Below are 18,912 nucleotides of genomic sequence, written 5' to 3' on the forward strand. Positions count from 1 at the left end.
CAAATCTTTCAATTCTGCAAGTAATACACACAACTTGTTCCCCCAAAAACAATAAAAAACCTCTGCAAATTTACTTCCCCATCTTCCTTATGTGGTATATGACGAATTATCAGAGATTTAAATCTCAAAACATTTTCTGCATTAAATTTCAGTGTTCGTGAAACTACTTACCTGCATCATCCAAATATAAAAGAGTCTACATAGAGTATCTGTAAACAGATTTGTAACAAGTACAACTAGGTGCACCAATTTCTTCAGCAGACCATGTACAGTAATGAAGAGTACCTTCCCAGATTGACTTCTAGCAGCCAGTACCAAAAACTGAAGAAATCAAAACAGTTGCACAGTTTCCTACACATATTCATAATTTGTGGGTTTAAACGAGCAGCAGTGTGTTACATATTGAATTGATGACACCTTGTTTTCAACTCCACTATTCTCTTTTCCAGTATATGCCACAATATTTCTACAACATGGCAGACCATCTCTACTTGACCTACAAATCTGTGCTCTGTTGCTGTTTTGGGAAGAGCGGAATGGTTGTTTGGGGGGGTATTTTTCAAAATCATCTCAGAGGGGAAAGGGACTTTTTGTTGTCAGTTGGGGCAGGATAGCATCAGGTGATACCACTAATTCTATAGGTGAGAGAGCACCATAGCACTTTTCACCTGTAACTTTAAAGTAATACATCTATTGAAAAATGAGAATTAGTTACAATTCTCACCAGTAAGAGATCATAATTCTACAATCCATTCTATCATTATAGATTTAACATACATGTATTTACTGGAAAATGGTACTGACCTAAACAAATGCAAATCATGAAAAATAAGCTATTTGTTTAATCACTCAGATATCAATAATGATAGTAATAGAAAAATGGTCTGGATGTATGCAAATTAAACTGTTCACTTTGCAGTGTCTTGTGAAATTCAACTTCTGCTTGAGATTTAATATAGATAATTTTAAAGATTTTTTTTAAAACTGAAATCTAGTAGAAATCTAATTTTGGCAACCGTGCTGCTCTCTTTTTCTTTGATAGGACAGAACTTTTGCCATTTCAGAAATGCTTGCTCTGATAAATTATTTATAAAACATCAAATACAATTCATATAATGAAACAAATCCAGGTCCACAATCTCATTTATCTTTCCAAGATTTTTTTTTTTCTTTTTGCTCTAGGAGAGATACATCCATTAGCCAACATTCATGTACTTCCCTATTTCAATCTGCTTCCCCCGTCCCCCCCCTTTTTTTTTCTCCTTTTTGAACTAAAGGTAAAATAAAGGACAAAGGTTGTTGGCAGTTCAGGGCTACAGAGACTGATGTTCCCACATCAAACCTAATAATAGAGAGCTTGCAAACCCTATCACTTCACACATAGGTTTTCAAGAAACTTACAGGCTCCAGTATATACTTAGGAGTCATTTACATTAATAACTATGATTATTACTGGGTCTGATCTCCAAACTACTTACAAAAGAATACACATGCTACCAGCAGCAAGTACATAAAACTTCATTTCATGTTGTTTTAACTTGCATAGTTAAAGCAGAATTACACTGGTAGTATTATTTCTGTTTCATAACTGGTTTGATTAGGATAAAAATAATTTCTAACAGTCAGCATACAATCCAAAGAAATTCTTCTCATACCTCTATCATTTTTTCAAGTCTAATCTTTAGTTTCCCATCTAAAAGATAGTCATCAAGTACCATTATCCACTGAAGAATAATTGTTAGCCAACATAAAGGTTCGTTCCATTTCATCTCTAGCCTGAAACTAGCCTGGCCAGTTACTCAACAACGCAGCAGACATAAAGCAACCCATGTGTGAGTACTGACACAGAAGAACACTGCCTAGTCCGGGAACCCTGAGCATCCCTGACAAGCACAGCTGGGAGCCCAAGATATCCTTGATGGGCACAGAGAAAAAAAACAGTGAAAGAAACTGATGACACTGGGATCTGGGATACTGATGGCCCAGGACAGCTCTCCCACAGAGCAAGGCAGAGCAAGGCTTGCCCATGTCAGCTAGTCCTGCTCCTGGGAGCAGTATGGGGAAAGCAACTCTTCAAAACACGCAGACAGGTACGCACATAAGTAAATAATTGTAAGTACATACTTGCTTTACCAGCACTGATTTGTAGTATTTGGCAATAAAGAAACTCAAGAAACAAAAGCCTTTGCATCCTTGGTATTACAGAATCCCACAAACCCACTTTCGCAATCTTCACACACCCATGGGTCAGGTAACCCTTACAGGTGGCCATGACATTAATTGGCATTAGAAGTGGCTACAGCTCACAGAGGCTTAGGAGAAAGAAGGTTGCAAAGCAGCATCAGAGGCAAGAGGACAAGGGATGAGGCCAGGCAGCAGGCTGACAATGCCTGGGGTCTGAGAGGCCTTGCAACCAGAGCTTCACAAGTAGCAAGAAGCTTCCAAAAACAAAGCAAGTGAAGGTCAGAGAGTCCTTGCAGGGCTCCTCACAAGGCATTATTTTAAAATACATCACAGCCATCACTGGGAAAGCCTGTTCGCTTCTCAGAATATATACAATTAATCCTTGGTTAAAATTCTGCTGGATTTCAGTTACCTTATGCCAGAATAGTTGGTTTCAAAAGTCTGGTCCAAAATAACTTTTTTTTTTTTTTTTTTCTATTCTAGTTTCTCTACTGATGGAACTTGTTTGTTCTTCTCACTACATTTATAATTCCCATGGAAGTTTTAAAGCATGCAGCATTCTAATGTTCTGCTGCCCCAGAAGTCACATCTTAAGTCCTGAAAAGTCTTACTATTGAGTATGTGAAATTACCCACAGCTAGAATCCCATTGAAAGCAAAGAAATTATTCTTTGCATTGCTATTGTACTCTGAAGATTTAAACAGATTGTCTTAAAACTGCCAGGCATTAGCTGTGTACACACAAAAATGGTTGTAAGTCTTACTCCCATTAAATGTTACAGATATTAAGAAAACTAAGAAATTGAAGTTCAACCAATAATTCAAAAACCTCAGATGTTCACTCACATTTGCTACTGTATCTCACAACACCTTTTCAGAAAGCCCTCAACATGATACCCCAATTTTCGGTTTCCATTGTCCCATGAATAGAAACAGCAGAAAAGAGATTTTGAAGTTAACAAGGGGAGAGGCTATTGAAAATGGGAACTGCTGTGACCTTTATAAGGATCCACCAGTCTTGTCTCAATCTCTATCTTCAAGGGCTGTCTACCTCTTTTTATGGAGTTCTGTTGTTGGTTTTTTGTTTTTACCATATCCTGAGTTCAAGAAAAGAAGTTCTTGAACAAGAACTCCTATGAGTGTCTTCACCAAACACTTCGTTATTAATGTAGGAAAACAAAAACTGAATGAGACACAGATACTCATTTTTCAGTCTCAACTACTGAAGCAGGTGCTCTGGATCATAAGCGAGGCAAGGTATGATCAGTACTTTCAGCTCAAATTCTCTTACTACATCCATTCTGTGAGGGAGAAAAAAAAAAAAAAAGAGTTGCTTTCCATACCTGAAACAAACACATGCTGTGTTTCAGAAACAAGTTATTACAAGAAATGCAAGAGCTTGATTTTTAAAATAAATTCTTGACAACCTCTGCACACTAAATTCCATTTTTAGTTCTAGAGTACCATATAAATACAGGCATCATATAGTAAAAACACACACGTGCTCAAGTGATGGTAGGAACTCGCATACAGGCTATTAGCACTGCAGAAGCGTGAAAACATTAGATATTGTGCAAACATTAGAGGAGGACCTATACATTCAGAAAGCCAAAAGGAAAAAGTCAACTCAAGAGTAGCTGCAAGACAGAAGGACTGACTAGTTTTATACCACATATTAATGGCAATAAACAATATAATGTGTGGAGGAAAAGCTATAGTTTGAAGCTTTTCCCTCCAAATGAGTATCTTCACTTCTAGAGCACACAATCATTTTTTCTTTTGTTTTATACCTCTAATTTCCCTACTACACAGTTGCTTCCACTTCTCACATCCTCCCCTCCTGATCTTTCAATTATTACATACGTACGGAAATCAGGATATGTATGTGTGAACCCATTTGTGTCTTCTTGGCTTTGCACCACCAAAGACATGTAGCTGTAACAGTGATACTAAAACTCAGAGTTGAAAGCAGGTCCCTGACCTTCTGTTCATGTACACACATAGAGCAACTGGCATATGACTGGTGAAGAAGATTGTGAGTGCACAAGACTGTCACTCACATCATGTTTCTAATGAAAACATGATGACGTCTTGAAAACTGGAAATCTGACTTCTGGCCAGCATTCCTGATGATGTGGGAAGTTCCTTACAGTACAAACAAACTGACCTGCTTCTACAGGTCGCTGCAAGCAGAGAAGCACTCCCCCACTTCTCAGATCCCTGACTTTCACCTCTAAGAAAGCTACAGCTCTTAAACAGGCAAAGACTCTACTTGAACACACTGGTTACTTTACAAACCTAAGATGAAATTATGCATAGAAAATGTGTGCACAACACACACTATGTTACTGCTAGCTTCTTTGTTGTTCTTCAGCTAACAATTCTGTGTATTATCCTTATAACAACTTCCCTTTTTTTTTTCTTTTCTTTTTTTTTTTCTTTTTTAAAGCTAGGAATGTAAAAACACAGAACTCACCTGCTCCTTCCCACCCTGAAAAATATGAACAATTTTTTATTATTGATTTTTTTTTCTCCCAGAGTCCCAATCATCTTAATTAACTCGACATAAGCTAAACAGCATTAATCTTCTGGTAACAACATATACACTGAAACAAAATTTAAAAGTCACTTGGTTGTAAAATCAACACCCAAACCACAGGATACACCTCCTGGAGAAAGGTGCTTAGAAGTACAGATAAATGCCCCATTTCTCTAGAGGCTCAACTTTCATTTTTAACAGAATCAATTTAAAGCCTCTGTGCTTGCAGAAGAAAGGCTTTCAACCCATAATCCAAGTTTAATAGACATGGAAGACTATTGTTGGCAATCTAAAAACACTTTTGGTATGTGTATACCCTGCTATCATTTCAACAGTTACAGAACCCAGATACTTAAGGCAGCAATACAGCAGAGAGAAAGCTCTTCCCTTATAAATGGAAAAGAACTTATTTCACATGGAGGTCTTTCTTGCTTGGATTCTGCACCTATAACAAAATAACTGAAATTCAAAATGTACTTGTAAATTACTTTATATAGAAAACTAGACAAAAGTAACTCAAATCCAAAAACAACTTGGTATGTTCAGACTCATCATCTTACAGGATACTGGATATTTAAATACCTGTTTAAAAATACAAACTGAAAAAAAAATCAGAAATGCTCCACAACCTATTTTTTTTTCCTTCCCAAACTTCATCTTTCTGTTCCCTTAATTGCATTCATCAAAACCAACAACTGGATCCAAAACCTATACAGCTTGCACAGCTTCACTTCAGTTTCTTGCTAAAAGCTTTTTCAGGCTTTTCTGGGGAGACTTTTAGGGTTTTTCTTTATTTTTTCTTTCTTCTTTAATTTGACACACAGAATATCCTCAAAAGTACACCAACAACTGACTTCTTTTCCTTCATGCACTTGGACAGAGTCCATTGACTCCCACAGCAAAATCACTCTTGCAAATCCAGCCATGCAGATTACAGAGTTGCATTACTCCTCACATAGCCATCATTAGTCAAAGCACTGGGCCATATTCCAGGTGATACCTTTTTATGCAGCTTAAGTTCTTCCTTCAAAGTTAGAAGAGATTTAGCTCTTCACTCTCCCACAAAACTCAATCCTTTAAATCCAATCTAGATTCCTTAAGAGCAACGCACATTTCCATTATTTCTTGTGCACTGCCTATCTGCCAAAAAAAGGATACATTTAAGCCTTAAAACATCTATCTATCATTATTTCACCTTCTACATCATCAACCACAATGCCACAATATGTCTGATGAAAAGTAGTTAAATCACACATCATCCACATAATCAGTATGCAGCCCTCCAAGGAATCTCACCTTTAAGTCCACCTTGAGTTATTAATTCAGAGGTAACTTAATAATGGGTAAGTATCCAGCCTGCCAAAATCCTGCTTATCATCTCTTTCTTCATATGCCTACGAGATTTCCAGCCTTTTTGTCATGAAACCCGTTGGTGTATATTCACTTCGTTAGTTTGATATTTGTTCTGAAGGACTTGTATTTGTGAACAAAAACATACAGTTGTTAGAATGAGATTGCATTATTTCCTAACTCCATTGTTGTTTTTGTTTTTTGTTTGTCTGTTGTTTTAAGAAAAGAATTTTATTAGAACTTATCTAGAAGTTAACATTCTTTCTGACAAATCATTTATTTTAAGGACATAATACGAATAACATCACTGTTAAGACAGTCACCTTTCCTATAGAGTCCCTGGTATTAAAGAATTACCATGACTAACACCCTATATTCCCATGGGCAGCAAGGAACAGCAGCACGCCACCAACCTTGCCATTGCCACATCACTGGTTTTTATTTGCTGAAAAGAATGGTGCTAAAATATTACTCAACCAGGTGAGCTATGTGAGCTATGGAGAATACAAATCTACTGTTTAATTATTTAAAAATAAGCTCATTCCTGATCTGCTTTCTGAAAAGGGTGAAAGCTGATCAAATAACTGAATTAAATAAGAACAGCTTATTTTTCCACCACATGAACCAAATCATATTCCTGGGAGAGAAATGCAATTTATTCAAACAGCCAAAACTTTCAAGTTACTCACAGACTTCTAAATTTACATGACTCAGTGTCACTGAAAGTCTGCTAGATCTGTAAAGTACATACAGTGCATTTTATACAAGAGCAAAGAGAATAACAGTTTTTCACTTGATTAGCTGCTGAAACCCATGGCAGAGGGATAATAAAAATGAAGAAGTAAAGGCATTCTACATCCCAAAAAATTATTTAAGGGGCTGGCATTCCAAATAAAATACAGCAGATCGCTCTACTGGTCCCTGTTTCTTTATGTGTATAGGAAACAGGCAATATGGAAGACCTTCTCCCCTCACCTCAAATTAAAACAATCTTACAATTACAAAAAAAAAAAAAAAAAAAATCCTTTATTTATAAAATGAAAGTTATCTCCATGTGAATATAATAAAACACTACTCCGTAAAGTGGAACTAAAAAAATATCCAGGCCTGATATGTAAACTGGAACACAAACAGCTCAGAACAAAACCAATATTTCACAGGAGGCCAAACTTTTCTTAGAAAGGCTTTCAAGTGTGCCTATTAAATAAAATTATATAAAAGTCTCTTTAAGGGAACAGATTTGAGACTTTGCTTCAACCATTACATTTAAGCAGAGGGATGGGTGAATAAAAAAGTAAAGATAGCAGTAATTCGTATTGCATGACTCTTGGAAATGAACCAGTCAGTCTCTCAAATCCTAGTTTTCATCTACCTACTGCTAGTATCAAGCAAAAGCCACAAAGTCCTAGAGGTATCCTCTGTCCTACCAATAGCATTGATGTTCCTATCATGGCAATGCACGCAAGCCATAGCATCAGAATGAGTGCAGCAGAAATAAAAGAGAAACATAATAGCAAAGCAGCCAATAACTAGCCTGCTATAGTTTTGCAAGAGATTTTTCAGCCATCCTTCAAGAAGGTTAAGTTCTCTATCAACAATAGCAACTGATGACCTATAGATGATGGCAAGAAACACTCCATCAAATGACTTAACTGAAGGAAAGAACATAAAAAGCCTAACAAGTCAATCTAACAATACTGTTGTTGCTGGCCCAATTTTGAAAAGGAAGTCTTGCAGCATTCAGAAGCAAAGCAACTCCCTCCAACACCAAGAGGATTACTTCAGCATAACAAAGAGCCATTACTATTAACAGAATTAAGCAATGGAATAACCTGCACCTACAACCTCATTCACAATTGAGGGACACTGCCTTCTACAACAAAGAGGCCTTCCCTATCATACACTACCTCCAATACAAATTCTCATATATAGCTCAACACTTCAATTTAATTTCAGACCACGGCAGGGACAAGAGCATACTGACACACATAAAATATACTGTGTGATTCCACTGTATGAGTGGATCTTCTAGGTTTCCCCTTGCCTCTTACTTCACACAGAGGTCATGTGCTATCCCAATGGAAATAAAAAAGCAGCACGAAGAAAACTACCCTGCCTAGGTCACCAGATATCCTGCACAACTGGATTAACCTGTAAGACCAATGAGGTCGATTTTTTATTTTTTTTTACTTAATGTACTCTCTGTTGAGGTCTTTTAGCACTTGAAGATCAATTTTAAAAAATCTGATCTCTACAGACTCTCTACACACTTCTGGCTCCTTTATAAGTTTTATAAGTCAGTGTGAAAAAAAATATTTCCCTCAACCACTCAGAACAAGGAGACAGTGAATCCCAAACAAGCAAGAAGATGAGCCTATTTCTAAGCATGAAGGTTGTCTTATGCCTCTTTTTCTTTGGTGGCTTAAATTTGCTTGTTTTTAATATAATCTATTTATATTAAATGCTTACAGTAGGTTCCCCCTAAGCACACAGAAGGCCCTCAAAATAAGCAAAAACTGAAATTAAGCGTGGTGTTCTTCAACAGCAAAGCTAATTTCAGTAAGTATTATGTAGGATGAATACAGCATCTCCCTCAGTTTTGCAAAAGCAAGAGTTTGGGACATATCAGTTAAATGACACAAAAGTGATGCATGATTTTTGAATAGTGTAGAAAAGTTTTTGAACACTACTTGTCTAAAATCCAGACCACTTAATTTCTGAAGAATAAAGAACTGCAGAACAGATCTTGCTTCCTGTCTTTAATTGGATGCTTAGATTGTAACCTAAAAGCCTCCATCACTCACAGAAGTCTTGCTAACCAAGTCAACATCTACAAGATCTGACATCTGCATGTTAGTATTTCTAGAACACAGTTGAACTATACTAAACAGATTTCTTGAAAGACAAGAAGAAAAAAAAAAAGGTAAAAATGCAGTATAAGTTAGGGAGAAAGTCTTCCCCAGACTTAAAACCTTGGATGAGATACTGATTCTGCTTCAGTCTGAGAATTGTGCCACTGATGTCAATGTAGTTAGGATATAACATATAATTTCCTCCCCCCTGCTTTTTTTTTTTTAAGCTTCATGTAAAAACTTTTTGAACATGCCATTTAAGAGTTGCTCAGCTTTAAGCAAACAAGTATAAATTACTAAGAAATAAGACACTTGCAGTCAAGGCTAGTTTCTTTTAAAGTTTATTTGAACCTGAATGCAAGGTTCGCATTAATTGACCAATAAAAAAAGTATACTTCACCTCCCAAATATAAATCAGGTAATGTATATAGCAGTTAATAGAAAGCACTCTGAAGTACTTGATCTGACTGAGTGCCTACTACCAGTGCCAAATAAATAAAAAGTATGATCTAGTTATTCCACACACACCAAAATCATTTTATGATAGGCTAATTAATCATGAACTTTTCAGACATTATGTAATTTCACACAGACTTGCTTGTAGCTCCTGCCAAAGAAAACAAGAATTCGTACGAGAAATAAATCTATACTTGAAGAGAGATGACAGTGACAAAACACGATGAGAGGAAGATAAAGAGAAGGGGGAGGAAGGGAAAAGTATTAATATTGCACATATAAAAATAATTTTATTACTCAAAACACAGCAAATCTTAAGCTTTAAAAGCCAGAATACATGAATCAAGCGAACCTGGCAAATGAACCAAGCATCAGAAAATAACTTCTCACTCTAATCTCTCGTATTTCGTAATGACAGACTGTTTAAATGATGTTTGACAGAAGCAGAACTTCAGAAACACATACCTGGATCACAGAATTTATTCACTGACATTCCTATTTGAGATTACAATAAGAACAGTGACTTCCTTCTCATCTGGGATGGATCTAGTACTAATTACATCATGTAAGAACCACATACCTTAGCATAATAGTCTCAGATTTCACATTTCTAATTTGCCAAACAGTTGATATATAATTAATTCAAATTAGCAGTTCAAAACATACTCTAAGAAAGGCAGATATGAAGACAGAAAAAAAAAATTATTTCCCAGTAGCATATATTTTTTTTTATTCTCCCTGTAGAACCCCTGATACTACATTCAAATCCAAATTGGCCGATGTGCTCTAAGTAGTAAGTGATGACCACAAAGGCAGACAGAAGAACTGAATCGGGGGCAGGGATGAATCAAAGTGGTACTCCAGAAGTCTTCTTTTCAACACCCACAAGGCTTTAAAGCAGCTACCTAAGTCCCAACACAAACATGCATGGGCTCTGCAGTATGACAGAGAAGAAAAACAATACAAATCCATGAAACAACTACTTATACAGTTGCAGTTCACTTTCTTCCACTAGAGCTGGGTGCAGCAGGGAGGTGTCAGTTGTTCAAGACACCTGTGAAGGTTCTACTTTTTTCCCAATCATGCATTCTGCCTCTTTTAATAAGCAATCCTGGTGCTGCTGGGGGGAACAAATACTTGCACACATCTTCCTGGATCCTTCTGTATTGCAGCTGGAGTGCCACAGTTTGTTCCTCATGAGAATTGAGAGCAGGCAAAAAGGAGCAGTACTTCTCTATTGCAACAGATAATCTTTTCCTCACAGACAGATGATGAATTTCCACTGCCCACTCAGTACAGATCTCAGTTAATTTAGGTAGATTTTGTTTAGCAAGAACCACAGTGTGCACGCTAAGGAACACAGTAGTGCTGATGATTTTTCTATCAAGACAAGTTGAGATTGGTATACAGATGGGCTAAAGAAGTCCATTCCTCTTAAAGTGCTTTTAAAATTTCATTACACATAAGAATATACATTTGCTCTTTTAAGAAATCTATAAAATAACTTATACTTGCTGCTGTTTGGCAAAATTAATGAGCTTATAATAATTAACAGAGGTTTAGTACCATTATTTATTAAGTACCCGAGGACAGCAGTTCCTCCTTTCTTTCCAATAAAAAAAAGTTCATGGATGAGAATTCTACTGCTACTGATCACTAAACACAGCTCTCCTCATCTCTCTTCCCTCCTGTCCAGCAAAGAATCAATAAATTTCAAATGCACTCAGGAAGAACACCACCACTGCAGTCTCTCTGGCTTCCATTTTCATAGCAGAAGCCATAGGCCCTTCTGCTTTCCTGATGAAAATAAAACCTAGCACACCAACAAAACTCACCCTATCCTGAAAGAGTTGGGTATTTCTACTGCTAGAGAATATGGCTCTTAAAAGGTCTCTCGAAATCTTTTATCAGTGACAGCCCATGAGCAACCAGCACAGATTTATGTAACCTTTAATCATATTACTGTAATTTATTGAGTCTGTATTCATATGAACACAAGAGGTTTGACAGTTATTCAGTGGAAAAAGTAAAGTTTATTGTTCAAGGTAAACTAAAAGTGAGTGATGAGAACCAATAGTTTTGTTATATACTAAACCCCATTAAAAACAAGGAAGGAATGAAGGCATTCTAACAGCTACTACAAGCCACTAACAGGGAAAACAGCTAGAAGCCACATTTGTTGCTAACACAATGATTCTGGACACCTTTCCTAGCATCATCTTTCTCCCAAAAGCTCAATTGTGAGATCTTCTATGTCTTTGAAATATGAAGTGCTGTCTTATGAATGATACAGAAAAGGAAGAATGGATAAGGTTAGGTGTGTTTTCTTTAGTCATTTAAGGTTTAGAAAACATGGATTTAAAATAATAAAGCTATACCTAAATAATAAATACTATACCTAACAATGTAGCAGGGCTTTTTTTTTTTTTATTATTCCTTACACACAGAAGTGACAGTATGAGGCATGTTTGATGCTTATAAAAAGCATCACCATTTGGAAGAAGTCTTACCCAGAGCATGCTACTTCCTGAGGGAGGTAAATGCACTTAAAGAAGTAAAATAGGTGTTATCAGTAAGTAGCCATCATTGCTTTTTGTTTCTTTATTGATCATACCTGAAAGGTACATCGGTCAGGAATTAATGCAAATCTAATAGCAAAAATATGTTTTCATATTGAATTGTATGATTAAGGAGAGGTTTGAATGGGGGGGAGGGGTGCTTGTCTAATTAAAAAAACATACAGCCTTTGTACAACACAAAGGTACATGATTTCAAATGAGAAAATAAAGGACAAAGTTAATACATATCCTCAATCTGGATGCCAGCACTGCAAAAACATACATGACTTTTCATAATTATCAAGTGTCTACAAATTTAAGAGCAACTGTAAAGTAACTGTTAAGCTGCTTTACACAAAAAACGTTCTAAGAATCCAAGAAAATGCATAGACTATTATTGTATAAGACTACTTTCAATTATCTCCTCTCTAGACCTAAGCTTTTTTTTTTTTTTGCCTCTCTTTTTAAATATTTATTTTGTTTTTAAAAATGAGGAACTTATTTTTGACAATGAGCAATAAAAAGTTGATTTCAAGCTTTGCAATATTAATTCTATTAGGGAGTACAATAGATAATTGAGCAATTTATTTGGTGTAGTCATTTCCACTGTTAGCTACATTCACACAACCAGGTAAAAGGAGCAATGATGCACAGATAAAGACTGCACTGAAATCACCTAAGCTCTCAACCCTGTACTACTCAACTCTGGCAAGTACTGGAGGTAATGCAGCAGGTTCCTGTGGTAGTTCAGCTGATGGAACTCAAGTCCCTTATTCCAGTAGCTAATAGGGACAGATGTGGCCAACACCTGCTTTAGTAACCTACTAGATGACAATTTTGCACACTGGTGTTGATGCAGTTTTTCAGTCATCCATTGTCATTCTCCAACATGCTCATACATCCTCTTTCCATCCATAAGAGAAGGTTAGGTTTTGGTTTACATTTGCTTTTACTATGCTAACATCTGGAATAACTCTTCAGGGAGATAGGACATGCAAATTAAATGACAATGGCTACAACAAAACTACCAACAAGACACTGGAGTACTGGAAGAGTCTGCTGTAACCCAAATATTACTTACAGCACCCAGGCTGGAGAGATGCACACAGAACACAGCCGTTCCAGGAACTGGAGGAGACATGTCATTTTACCACTATTTATAGTTATACAGAAAGATCTGTTTCATATTTATTAGTTGCATTTAATTTAGTGCAGATCCGTATAATAAAACATGTATTTTTAAAGTATCATTAGCCTGTTATTAACTACATCCACAGAAAAAAAACCCACAACAGTATTGGATTTCCCCCATGCCACCTCCCTCCAGCAATACCTCACTTGATACTCATTCATCTCCAGGATTATCATATAACTACCAGTTTAAAGCTGGATCAATGTCTTTTCACTTCACTGAACAACCCAATCAATAGCAACAAGGACATTCTGCTGTCAAAAGCAAACTGCTGCTCATGCTGCTAGTCCCCCCTGGGCTTAGTGTTACAGAGCCATGTTAGATGGATCCTAGCATGCAGCACTCAATGTGACACTGATCACTCTGTATGCACAGCACAGGGTATTGATACCAAGTGCACAGCTAAATCAACAGGGTAATTGCTCGCACCTTCAGAAAATAAAGCTATAGTCATGACAAGCTGTAAAACTATTTGCACCCCCTACTGAGGAAAACAACCTAAGCTGATTCCTGTTTTAATTATATATGCATGCATTTACTTTCCAGAAAGCCAAAACAAATGGAGAAGCTTACAAGAGCAACAAAATGCAAGTGAGTGCACTTCACTAGTAAGTAATACAAAAATAAACGTTCAACTTTTTCATCCCAATCACTGAAAAACACTTTGCTCCCCTCCCCCAGTTTCTGGAGGGCTTTGCAGATCAAGAATATCTCTATACCATTTTCAGACAAGAATCATGCTTTGTACTAAAAGGACTGGGAGTGGAGGAGTTGTATACACAAGAAATTCCAGGGGTAATCTCTTAAGAACACATGCCAAAAAATGTAACCAAAGCAAGATCTGGGCTGTCTACTTGATATTCTGTCTGTCTGTAGCCAAAAAAAGAAGAGCTTACACAACTCCTGAACCATGTTATTCTTTTTAAATAAAATAAAGCAATTTCCAGCATTGTTGCATCTTCCATTAAGGTACACAAATAACAGAAATGCATTTTCTTGAAATGGTTTTTGTATAATGAGAACAGGATAGGAGAGGACAGAAAGGGCAGAGAAATCACACTGAACAGCTCAGTGGCCTCCTTACTGTGCACAGCTATCCTGGCTGGTTAATTCCACTGCCTATGCACTCAAGGGACAGAACATCCAAATCCTTTACCTAAACAATACGAAAGCTGCTTTTGTTGCTATGAAGAAAAAAGATTCACAGAGTTCCCCTTTTATTTTATAGATATATACAGATATTTTTATATCCCTTAAACCTATGAGATTTTTAAGGTATTTAGTTTTATAACAAAGCCAGCTTAACCTAGAGCCTTGAGCATGTAAGAGTCGTTTATTTCCCCAAACGACACAGCTACTGAAAGTTCATTTCTCACTTCATTACTTATCGCCTCATCTCCAAATTCCCAAGCTATATTCCTTGTGCTCACATCCACAACCCCAACACTCCTCCTCTCTCAACGTACCATGGTCTTTAACTCACCTAGAATAACATACAAACATCTAGTTCAATAGCATATATAAATTCAGCTCTACCGCCTCTACCACTACCCAGAAGGTCAGAGATGGAGCTAGAGCTGCCCCTCTGTCACCAATAATGTTTCCCAAGGCCTCTCTTCACCACCAGTTTCCATAAAACTTGAGCATTATTTTGGTTTAGTACAAAGTAAGCCCACAAGTGAAACATGGTCAAGGGGAGAAGTTCAGAATACAGCTGACTGACATTGACTAGAGTTGTAATTCAGCTGCAATTTTAAGTGTAGGAGAGCAGAAATAATAACAGCCAGACATCAACCACTAGCCTTGCCAAATATACCATTTTTCCCTGCAAGAATATCTTTGCTCCAATATTTCCTTCTCTTGTACATTGGGCCAATCTCACCTTAAGCACCTCTGCTGATTCCAGTGCTGTATAATTCATAAGAAAGCAGCACTGCTGAATGTCTAGAAGCTAGAAACTTCCCATGCAAACAAAATCTGACAGTCTGTTGCTAAGCTGCAGTTGTATTTTTTTTCCTTGTCCAACTTTACTGCCCTGCATTTTAAAACAACCTTACAGAAGTCAAAACTTTGGCCCTCTCCTGAGGCACAGTTCCTCCCAGTAGGAAATGTTGATTTTAAACATAACTCATCTAGCTTTTAATAAGCAAACAACAAAGGAAGTACACAGTGAGTGCTGACACTGACAACGACACAGGCACATACAGATGCAGCCCAGAAGCTTCTGGGACTCTGAGAGGAACCCAGCCTGCACACACATAAGTGGGCCCCAGAAAAAGGGCTGTATTTTCAGTGAACAAGTACAGCACAGGAAGTTTCCTCAAATGTGTTTATCAGCTGGCTACAGATGCATTCCAAGAAATCAAAACATGAATGACTTCATTGAAGGACAATAATTCCACATATTCCCTGCATCTGCATTACAGGAGTTATAAATCAATAGACCAGACTCACCGTTTACACTCCTAAGAATGTGAAGTTATCAAGTTTTAAAAAGGCACCTGTTCATGAAGAACTGGATGGAGATACCTTGTTGTTTACACAAGCCTGCAAATAGCCAAGATAATCTCCTAGAGTAAAGGACCGTATTGCAAGCATCACAGCTGGAGGTGAAAATCACTGCATACCATCGCCAGCCTCGAGCAAAACAAACAGCAATAAACCGCCCAAGTGCGATCAGCCAGAGCTTCAACAGAAAAAGCACAGTCTGAATACCATCCTCAAAATTATACTTCATACAGACAAACTGAACCCAAAGCCCTGCCTCAGGTTCCCGACACATGCAGAGTTGACAGCTGCTTCCTAGCACTGGTGTCCTTGAGCGTGTACTGGAGCTATGGTAGAAACACAAACTTCAGCTGAAGTGAGCTACTACACAGAACGTGGGTGATGAGAGATGGGAGAAGCAAACTCAATTGACAGAGCTCTCAAACCACAGAAGCAGTTTAAATCCCTAAACACAAGGTGTCAATAAAGTAAGTAGTTATCAGATGAAAGAACATTTATTTTAAAATGTGTTTTCCTTTCTTCACCCACATAAATCAAAGACCACCCACGATGAGCTATGCTTCAGTGAAGCTGAGGAGAATTCTGCTCGACTATTTCCCCATTGCTTATAATGCCTTTGAAAAAAAAATTGATGATTGAGGAAGAAATGATAGTGTGCTGATCTGCTCTTGGGCATCAATCAGAACAAACACAGTTCCATAAAATGCACGGCCAAGCACATCTTACTGTTTTACCAGATCCTAGTGCAGAGTGCCTGCATCCACATCATGTTTATCAATCACATCTGAGGAATATGAAGAAAGGTGCAATGTAGTATCCTACATCAATGTAATGTTTTCCATTATATTAGAATTATATTACTGAGTTTAAATATAAAATACATGTTTTTCTAAAGCAAGAAAAAGGGCTTTTAGGGGAATGATTATTTTGTTTGGCATTGTGAGGCACATTCATTATAGTACGTGGTAGCTTTTCAGTGAATATATGCAGTCCTTGCTAGTACGTACTTTTGAATTCGATCAGTGACCATCTGATGTTTTGTAGTAACAATGACATAAGTGTAGCACAACTCTACTTTAGAATAAAAATTATTTTAAGTAAAGAATAGAAGCAACAGAGAGAGATGTCAGGCTCTGCTCCTGGGAATGGCACAAAGTTGCACCAGGGAATGCTCAGACTCAGCATTAGGGAAAACTGCTTCACCACCACGGCAGTCAAACACAGGAAAAGCTTCTGCCCAAGGGGGTGATGCCCCAGTGCCTGCCAGTGTTCAGGATGCATTTGGACAATGTCCTCAATAACACACTTCAACTTTTTGTCAGCTCTGAAGCAGTCACACAGTTGGACATGAACTATCCTGTTCAAAATTTATCTAGTCTTTGGATATAGAAATATATCCACAGAGTTACAAAGATATTGAACCTGATGATGTAACTTGTCTAACATTATGTACATCAACCTTCACCACTTCTCATGGTAATTCTTTGTCATTTAATCCCTGTTCTTTCCTCTCTATCCAAACCTTATATCTCCTATAGGGAATGCTCCCCCTAAACCTCTTCTCTACCTCCAGTTTTACAGTCATATCCCTTCCCACAGACCAATTTTTTTCTTTTTTTAAAAGTCATCTGAGAAGACAGTTATGTATACCTTAAGGAAAAGCCTTGTAAGCAAAGCAGAAGACATAAGGGGAAAAAATCGCAACACAAAAAAGCAACATACATGCATGCTATGAAATATTTTCTCATGTTTGACTTAAGTGTTTCTGTAAAATTAGGACTGAAGCATAGGTCAAAATGCTCTGGAAAAAATAAGAACAGAGGAATAAAAGAGTTTTTTTTGTTTTGGTTTGGTTTTTTTTGTTTTGTTTTTTAAATAGTAAATATTACCATTATGTTTAGATGAACAAGATGAACAGTTTCACATCTCTCCTTTCATTCCCAGCTCAGTGATTAAATTTTGTGACTGAGAACAATTATTCTGCCCTAGGACCTTTTCTACCTTGAATACCAATACTGTGATGATTGTTTTTCTTTCACCCCATCTCTGCATCTTCTCAAAGAGTACCTTAGAGGAACATTTGTCCACAAATATTTAAGCACGTGTTTCTAGGGTCCAACTGGAAACATTCCAAAATTCAGATATGTTTTTGCAGGCACAAGCAGGAGGCAGAAGGAAGCCTTTCATTTGCATTAATTTAATTCAAGCTCCAGTGACTTTACTGACGCTATACAAACACATACCACTTGAGGACTAGCTTGGAAAGTTCTGGTACGAGATGAGCTATGGCACAGTAGTTGCCAAAGATCCATCAGGAGAGAACACTGCTTGCTGACACTTGATGCAAGTCAGCATTATCTGGCATCCCAAAACTACCACCCAGGATTAGCAACTATCATAGTAAAAGCTCTTTGGCCACTTTTTTTTTCCCCCCTCCTCATTTTTATTACTTTACCTGAGTAAAGTATTTTTAAGAGTAGGTAGATTTCCCACGGCAATAAAAAAGCAGCCCTGGCCAAGAAAGGATTTGCCCATTAGCCACACTATTTCCACAAAGACATCAGCCTTATTAAATTACAACTGTTTGAACAAGGTCAAGCACTCAGGGTTTAATTCAAAGCGTTTCCAGGTATAATGCTGTCAGGTCAACTTAAACAAGCCAACAGAGGCTTTGAGCTTGATTAAATATTAAAACGGAATCTTTCACATCTGTTTTTACCGAAGGATGAAATTACTGTACATCACTTCAACCAGCTCATTAATATACTAAACACATATCTTGCCTCAAAAGGTTACAGGAATATCAATGCTTTCACAGTGCCTGCAGCAAAACCTACACAACTCAGCCACAAGTGAGGTCACTGCATACTTCAGCAGGATGTCAATATTTCTTTATAAATGTGAGAAGTAATCAGTTAGACATAGATACATTTTAAATTAAAAGATGGGAGCCTCCAGTGAAGCTAAATCAGTTGCCTTTGATCTGAACCTTTTAATCACTCATCTCATTTTCTTTGATAGATAACTTGATAGCAGACATCGAACACAAAGTTTGATCCAACAGTAATTATTTTTCAAACTACAGGGCTGTCATGTCCAACTGGAAATCTGATTTTTTTATTTAATTTTTAATTTGCACAGCACAACTTTTAATTGAAACATAAAAAGGTCCATCAGAATCATCTATTTCAACACCTATCACTTCTAATTATACTTTAACACTATGCTACAGGAGGGGAGAAGAGAACACATTTGAGAATACAACTTTGACAGT

The 18,912-nt window shown here is 37.2% G+C and overlaps 1 protein-coding gene across 6 annotated transcripts in view; it reads right to left on the minus strand.

Moving 5' to 3' along the window:
• KAT6B (lysine acetyltransferase 6B) overlaps positions 1–18,912 on the minus strand; it is a 93,564-nt gene that overhangs the window by 45,503 nt on the left and 29,149 nt on the right. The window lies entirely within an intron of this gene.

This window comes from Phasianus colchicus, chromosome 8, assembly GCF_987193195.1.
Source record: "Phasianus colchicus chromosome 8, bPhaCol1.hap1.1, whole genome shotgun sequence".
Taxonomy (NCBI): Eukaryota; Metazoa; Chordata; class Aves; order Galliformes; family Phasianidae; genus Phasianus; species Phasianus colchicus.